Below are 8169 nucleotides of genomic sequence, written 5' to 3' on the forward strand. Positions count from 1 at the left end.
AGCTGCATGTGGAAGAGCGGGGACGCGAACCCAGTTCACCAGATTATGAGTCCATTGCTCTTAACCACTACACCAGTAAAAATCACAGTGTTTGACTGGGAAGTTCTTTTCCCAGTGAGCTGATTGTGATTAGGGATGAAAGCAGTAAGAAGACAAGATGGCCAGTCTGCCCCTCCCAGCTCAGTGCTTTGCATATGGTTCAAACCCTGGCATTGATGTGAAAGACTCTTGACTGAAACTCTAGAGTTGAAGTCAGTATAGACCATGTTGGGGAACCTAAGACACAGGAGCTGATGTGGCTCTCTCTGTTTGGCCCTTGGGACTCTTTCCAGGCCACACCCTTAACACCCACCTGGAATCATTTTGTCTGCTTAGGATGCGCCCATAAACCCTGACAATGCCCCTTTGCTTTCCTGGATGGAGGGTAGAGAGTGGTGTCTGAGCATGTGCAGAAAGCAGTCCACTGCACAAAGGTCATTGCTCTGCCTGCATTTGCCTCTGGCCCCACCTGCCGCTGGAATATGGTCCCCAGAAGGTTGCTTAGAAGGGAATGCGGCTCTTGGGCTGAAAGAGTTTTGGTTTCACTGTGGTAGTGAGCTCATGTTGGAGCCCACAAACTAGAACAAAAGCATTCATTAGCAAAAATGAAATGATTGTTATGTTTTCAACAAATATTTCTCATAAACAGCTGTAGCAACCATCCAGCGGAGCCCTTCTGTGGCCATGCCTAGGCTAAAATACTTCCCTGCCTAGAGAGGCTGACTTGACCAGTTGAGGTGGTCTTCTAACATTTCACACACAAAAAAAGGACTTTGGGCCTAGTCAAGTTTGTAGTTGTTTTATGCTCTCTGGAATATATTTTTGTCTAAACAAACAAACAAACAAACAAACAAACAAACAAACAAACAAACCCCCACTCTTGTTTTTCTTTCTTAAAGCTTTTATATCGTGTTTGTATTTTTATGCTTATTTGTTATTAACATTCACTCTGTAAACTGCCTTGAGTGCTTTTTTTTAAAAAAAGCAGAAAGTTTGGGGTATACATTTTGTAAAAAATAAATAAATGGATGAATCCCGTGTCTCCTTGGGAACGAGCTCATCTTTCCCATTGAATTTCTCCTTCTCAGAGTTTCTTGAATGACACCCTGTTTGTTAAATGCTCCTGGTGTACAATTTTGGTCTTATCTGGCCTACTTCAAAAGGCATTGTGCGAGTTGGAAGCAGCAGTCAGTTGATATCCGGGCCTTGACGTACATCATTATGAGGCCTAACAAAAGAGTGCAGTCCAGGTCCCTTAGCCACTCCTCTCTCCCTGCGCCCAGCTTTGCATCAGATGTGTTGTGCGGAGGTTAAGAACCTATGATTATCAAGTGCAGGACAAGGGTCCCACCTGTTCCACCATTTCCCTAATGTCTGTGTGCAGCCTGCCCTGAGAGGATTCCAGCCAATTAAATTAGGCTGCTAGGTACTAAGTACAATGTGCAGCACATGGTGGTGTAAAATTATGGAATTTGGGGGATTGTTAATGAGCTCAGGTGCTATACAAAAGAACATTTTGGGGTGTTGTTTCCCCCTCCCCCCGCTTTTGCCTATAAAATTATATGACTTGGAATCAGGGCTTTTATATAACCCAAACGCAACCATTCTAGTTAAAGAAGGGGAGGGAGGAATGAAAGGGGCATAACACAGCAGTAACAATGCCCGGGCCCAGTAAAATTAAATGCAGGTTTCTTCATAAATCCTTGGCTCCAGCAGATGTGTAACACATGTTGGAAATCCAGAATATGTCACTGGGACTTGAAACATAGGCATGAACCTGTTCCCAAAGACGAAATATCTGTTCACAGCGAGGGGCTGACCCTGCTCTTTATGCAGAGATCAAGCCTCTGCACAGCCTATTGTGCATCTGCCATGTGTTTATGCTCCAGGATTGGGGACGAGGGCGACTCAAGGAAGGACCAAATGAAAGAAAATAACAAATTGCACACATCACAAAGGGGGCAGTGGCATGCCGGGGGGCAATAAATGATTCGGGCAAAAGGTGACTTAACTACCACAACCGTCAAGAGCCCAATTAAGCTGGGTTACTGGGAGTGCGCCAGCTTTCTCATCTGTATTTTTAGGGACTCGTGGTCCCTTGCCCTCTAGCAAAAAATATTGTCACCCACTCCATAATGGCAGATGGCATAATCTGCTTCAAAATATGGTTGTGTGTTCCCTGCCCTCTTGCTCCTTTTGTTGAGTGGGGACCTGCCCCCCACAACCTGCCCTAAGTAGCCTGCAAACACACCATACATTTAAAGGACGTGGTTTCCCCCATAGCGTCCTGGGAGCTGCAGTTTCCACCCACCAACAGCTACAATTCTCAGCACCCTTAACAAACTACAGTTTCCAGGATTCTTTGGGGGAAGTAATGTGCTTTAAATGTATGGTGTGTACGCAACCATAGGTTCATGGAGCGTGGCAGGGTAGTGCTGAGGGGAGGGCAGTGTAGACACACCAGTGGCACCAGTCTGGCACTCCTGCTGGTGTGCCTGACATGGCCTCATCCACCTCTGCACCTTCTCGGTGTGCGGCGGCAGTTCTGTTGGCAGGAAGCCAGATCTGCAGTGCTGTTCTGTTGCTCCTGGGGGTAAACAGAAGGGAAATGCCAATTTATTCCTACTTATATATTGTACAGCCTGTTGACTTGCATTGTTTGTAAACCCAGCCCCGGATTATGAACACCAGCATCTCTCTTTTACCTTACTAAGGATATAGGAATTTGCAATTCTCAGCTATGATTATGGTCAGGGGAGGTCTCATGTGAGCATTTCTAGGTAGGCATTTCTAAGCACATTTCCTTCTGAGAAACAGCATGAGGAAGGAGCTCCATTAGCTAATATGGCTTTAAAGTGTTTTTGTGGCTTTGAAACTCACCAATCATGACACTGTCAGCGCCTGAGCAATTGACAAAGTAAAGCTGGCTGTCAGAGCTTAGACACAGTTTCCTTAAACTGGAAAATTTTAAATGTTCCCAGTGGCCCAGCTATTTGTCCTTTCACATGACTACTAGTCAATACGGTGCCGGGGATATATATTAAGACAAAAAAAGGGGCAAAAAAGGGAGACAAGAGGCATTATTATTAATAAATGAATGGAGCTATTTGTTATTTATTATTTAAACCCTTGATACCAGCAGACCTGAGTGATACATGAAATATAGGCCAGTAATTTATTTATTAAGGAAAATAATGATTTCTTTGGGTGCATGGTGTAGCCCTCTGTGACCCAAAGCAGTGGGAGGTTTATCAAATCCAAATACGATAGCGTGTACTTTTAGAGCTTTTCAGAGTGCTGTAACTGACAAGCTTTTTAACATAAGTACGCTAAGCAAATTATTTATAGAAGTATTCTGGGAATATTTTAGGGTGTTTTATTATCACTTCTGAAAGCTATGCTGTGTTATTGATCTTGGTGTTTTAATAGAATCGAAAAGTGAGGGCACATGTATGCCGCTCTAATCCAAATCAGCATTGATGGCATCCAGTATATCTCACAAGAGGAATCCTTGGAAGGGAGGTTAAAAATTGGATAGCATATTATAGCCCGTAGTTTAAGGCAATGAATTTTGGTCATTATGGTGTTTCTTAACTTAAAGTGTCAGAAAACATCCTATACTTTCTTCTTTTATCCTAACCTTTCCGCTCACCGTTCTTCTGAATCTTTATTTCTTGCATTAGTATAATGCAATTTGCATTGTATTTATGAAGGCTTCATCCCAAGGAAGGTGTAATCATCATTATCCCTTCCTACATGCTATTAAAGTAGCACATTTCTCTTTAAAATTGGATTGCTTTCTTAGTTGAGCCTAAAAAAAAAAAAAGTTCCATGTGAATAGCTGCTGTTTGGGCTGTTTCCATATTTGTCTTTGAGGGCTGCTTCTGACATTAGTGTGTTTGCTGGATGGGATGCACACACGAGTTACTTCTCTCAGGGAAACGGAAACATTGAGAGGTGCAGTGCAGTGCCTAAGAACAGGGGCTGTAACCTGGCAGTCCCTGGTTCACACGTCAGATCAGACATGCAATTACTGACATGCAAAAGTTGGTGAATCATTCTCTGTTTCAGGCCTTCATCTGTACTATGGGAATAAGACTGGCCGACCTTGCAAGGCTGATTTAAGATTACTGAGGTTGCAATGTGGTGGGGACAAAAGAGATCAGTTGAATATGCCTTGTATTGATCAGCGGCACTGGATGTCTTTGGGAGAAGAGGAAGCATGGGTGGAGTAGATGGGAAGGGGAAATTTTGTTTTAAGACAATATAAAATCCATAACATATGGTATTCTTATTTGCGGTTGCCAAAGCAGCAGGCGGCAGGGGAGAATTATACATTGAAAATAATGTTGGAAAGAAAACAAAACATGACATGTTAGGAGGCGGGAAAGGCCATCTGGTTTCCAAGGCTGCGCCTTTATAGCAGGCCTTAATCCCATTTTCCTGCTTTTTCGCCATGTGCTTGGTTGTGATGAAATGTGGACCTCCTTAACAAGTGCCACTGCATTGCTGGTTATCTCAATTGGCGACTCCTAATTAAATCAGAAAGGAGCTTTTTATATATGTCAGGAGAGATTTTCCTACACCTTTATTTCTCAGTAAAAACCCCCTTTGCTCCTTCATAGCTTGTGGCAGGGCTGATGCCTTTCTGAACACACCATGTTTCTGGCAGTCCTGAGTGGTTCCCTTCTCTCCTTTACTCTTTTGTCGTTTCCCCTTCCTCCTTTTGCCTTTCCCCTCATTGGAGATTTTAACAGTTGTTTTATCTTTTTTTTTTAAAAAAAAAAGGGAGGGGAGGGGAGGAGGAAATGCAAATGACACAGGAGACCCGGTACAGTTAATATGCTTGTTCTCAGAGGAGAGAAGCACTTGTGTTAAAATATAAATTGTGTATTGCTTTTTCTATTATGCTTATTTCCCTCGTAATGGACAATAGGTGGTTTCGAAAGGATAATCACATTGTGACAGACTAAATGAGCCTCTTTAGAGTGCTAGGAAGCAAATATGCAAATGCAAATTGTTTTAGGGAATAATCTTTCCAGTGATTGAGGCTGGAGATTCTGCAAAATCACTCTTCCCATCCCCTGGGATGAGTTGCACTGTGCGGAGGCCTGGAGCCCCATAGGAATTAACCTCTCACCCCGACTCCACGAACATATGCATGAGAGTGATGTATATACATTTGACTAATATATATCCCATACATTTGCCCCAATGATTGCTTCCAGATACACTCTCTAGGGCCAATTCTGAGGTAATACAACTAGGGCCTCTGGAGGACCAAAAGGCAGGGAATAAATAGAAATAAATTAATTTTCTCTCCCTCTTTTGAGGGTTAGGATGGTTGTATACATAAATGGTAGGGCAGCTCCAAAAAACAGACGTGAGTAGACCTCAAGAGATTCTAGAAAATAGTGTATTAAAAAGGTCCTGCTTTGCTTTTTACCAATTCTTACAAGCACAGGAAACTGCCTTACACTAAGTTCATCTATTGGCCTACCAAGCACTTCATTTGTTTACCCTGGTTCTCCAGGGTTCCAGATAGAAGACTTTCTCAGACCTACCGGGAAATACCTGTAATTGAACCTGGGATGTAAAGTGTGTACATTACCACCAGCCTACAGCCCTTCACTATGGTAGTTAAGCCAGCCCTCTTCCCTTTCCCTTTCCCCAAGGTAAGGCTTTCATTTTTGTTTGGGGAAGGTTTGTGAGGTGTTCCTGTGCTCCTATTGGAAGTTTCTGATGCCTGTTAAATTAATCTGTGTATGGGGGCAATTGTACTCTAGGACCACAGTGGTTTCATAGTCAATCCCTCTTCCCAGGGATCTCTGGGAACTGCACCCTTAATAACGATGATTCCCAGGATTCTTTGGAAGAAGCCATGACTGCTTAAAGTGGTATGATACTGTTTTAAATGTATAGTGCAGATGGCTTCTTAGAGAGACTGTCCACTCAAGTTCTGGTGGTGCTGTTTCTTCTATCGCAGTGTCCCTGCAATACCATACCTGCAAAATCATCTATTTATAGCTGTTTGGAATTGAGGTACTGCATCCATCAATAGTTGAGTACAATATGGCTTCCTATAACATTATATGTATGAAAATTAAAGGCACGCTTGCATCATCAGATCACTGTTGCTCATGTTCATTCTACATGGAAACTGCTTTCTGGGTAGGAAATCACATGCAGCCAGCATTGACAACAATCAATATAATATTAATAATCACAAATGATCAACTGCTTGCAATTGCCAGTGAACCGATCCTTATCTGGAATGTTTTTCTAGATTTTTTTAAAAAGGGAGATCTTCAAAACTGCAAAAATGTATCATGAGATTTTCTATTGATTTTTCATCTGAATTTGCAGAGCACAGAATGGTATAACTTGTGACATTTCATATCTATAACTTGCAGTATTTTGTTATACTAGGTGAAAGTGTCATCATTGACCTGGTATAACAAAATATGTAGGTTGGAGCCAGGGTGCTTCTAATTCACAGTTGATTCAATGACATTTAACTATTGCACTTTATCAGAAGCGAAATAATGTGAAGATATTTGGTAAAAGAAATAAATTCCTCTTCCATGTATGATCATTTAACTTTTTTTAGAAAAAAGCTGCAGTGAACTCGTTTCTGAAAATTCTTCTCATAATTCTCCATTTTGAATAATAATAATAACAATAATAACAACAACAATAATAATAATAATTTATTTATACCCCTCCCATCCAGCTGAGCCTCCCCAGCCACCCTGGGCGACTCCCAATCAAGTGTTAAAAGCAGTACAGCATTAAATATTAAAAACTTCCCTAAACAGGGCTGCCTTCAGCCCTTTTAAAGATAGGATAGCTGCTTATTTCCTTCACATCTGAAGGAAGGGTGTTCCACAGTGTGGGTGCCACTACCGAGAAGGCCCTTTGTCTGGTTCCCTGTAACCTCACTTCTCGCAATGAGGGAACCATCAGAAGGCCCTTGGAGCTGGATCTCAGTGTCAGATTCCTCCTCCCCATTGCCATGGAAGCATTCAATTTCCTGGAGCAACCTAGGCCCAGTGTCACCAGTGCATGCCAGAGATGGAATGGGAAATGACTTTGTCCTCATTCAGACAGCACTTTATTCCGTCTTTGCGACGTATCCTTACTTGCTAATTTTATCCAATGTGCTTAGAACAGGCCAGGTCTCTTTCTTTAAAAAACAACAACAGCTGAGGGAGAGGAGAATCTAGATTTGGACCATAGTGTGGGAGAGGGTTAACCTTTTCCCCACACACTGCCTCCTTTGGAATCAAATACCATAGTTTAGCTATGCACTGCGTGAAGAAATACTTTATCTGTCCTGAGTCTTTGAACATTCAGCTTCACTGGATGTGCACGAGTTCCAGTGGGGTGTGTGTGTATGTGTGTGTGTGTGTGTGTATGAGAGAGAGAGAGAGAGAGAGAACGGTTTCTCTATCCACTTTCTCCTTGCCATGCATGATGTTCTAGAATTGTATCATGCCATCTCTTATTTGCCTTTCCCACCTAAACTAAAAAATCCCGAGTGCCACAACCTTTCCTCATATAAAGCGGCTCATAGGAGTACCTCATAGGAGCTACTCTTAAAATGTATTTCAGAATACATTTCTGGTTTTCTCTCAAACCACATATTATGACACGTGTAAACTACCAAGAAGTGTTGTAATATTAAAAGGAGTACAAAATCTCGTGGATAGCTAAGTTCTGATCCACATGTTAGCTGAAGAGGAACAGATCGGATCATTTTGTAGGGGAAGCCGCAAAGATCCAGCCCCTCAAACATCCCTAACCGAAGCTTTTACTCCAGCTGATTAATACATATATGCACAAATTCCCAGATATGGGTTATAACCTCAGGGAGTTTGTGCACACTCCGATAGTAATCTGCAGGGCTATAAATGCCAGGTAACACCATTGTTTTCTCTGGAGTTTTCCCCACAGCAACTCCTAGCTCTGAATGAACCGTCAAACAGCTTTTCATACGCTATTTAATGATTTATTATAAGTATTTTTATAGTACCCTTCAATCATATTCTTAGGGTGTTTCACAAAAAGCGTAAAATGGTAAAAAAACACACCAAGCACACCTGTCTGACAGCATATGTGTGCAGCCCA

This window comes from Podarcis muralis, chromosome 2, assembly GCF_964188315.1.
Source record: "Podarcis muralis chromosome 2, rPodMur119.hap1.1, whole genome shotgun sequence".
Taxonomy (NCBI): domain Eukaryota; kingdom Metazoa; phylum Chordata; class Lepidosauria; order Squamata; family Lacertidae; genus Podarcis; species Podarcis muralis.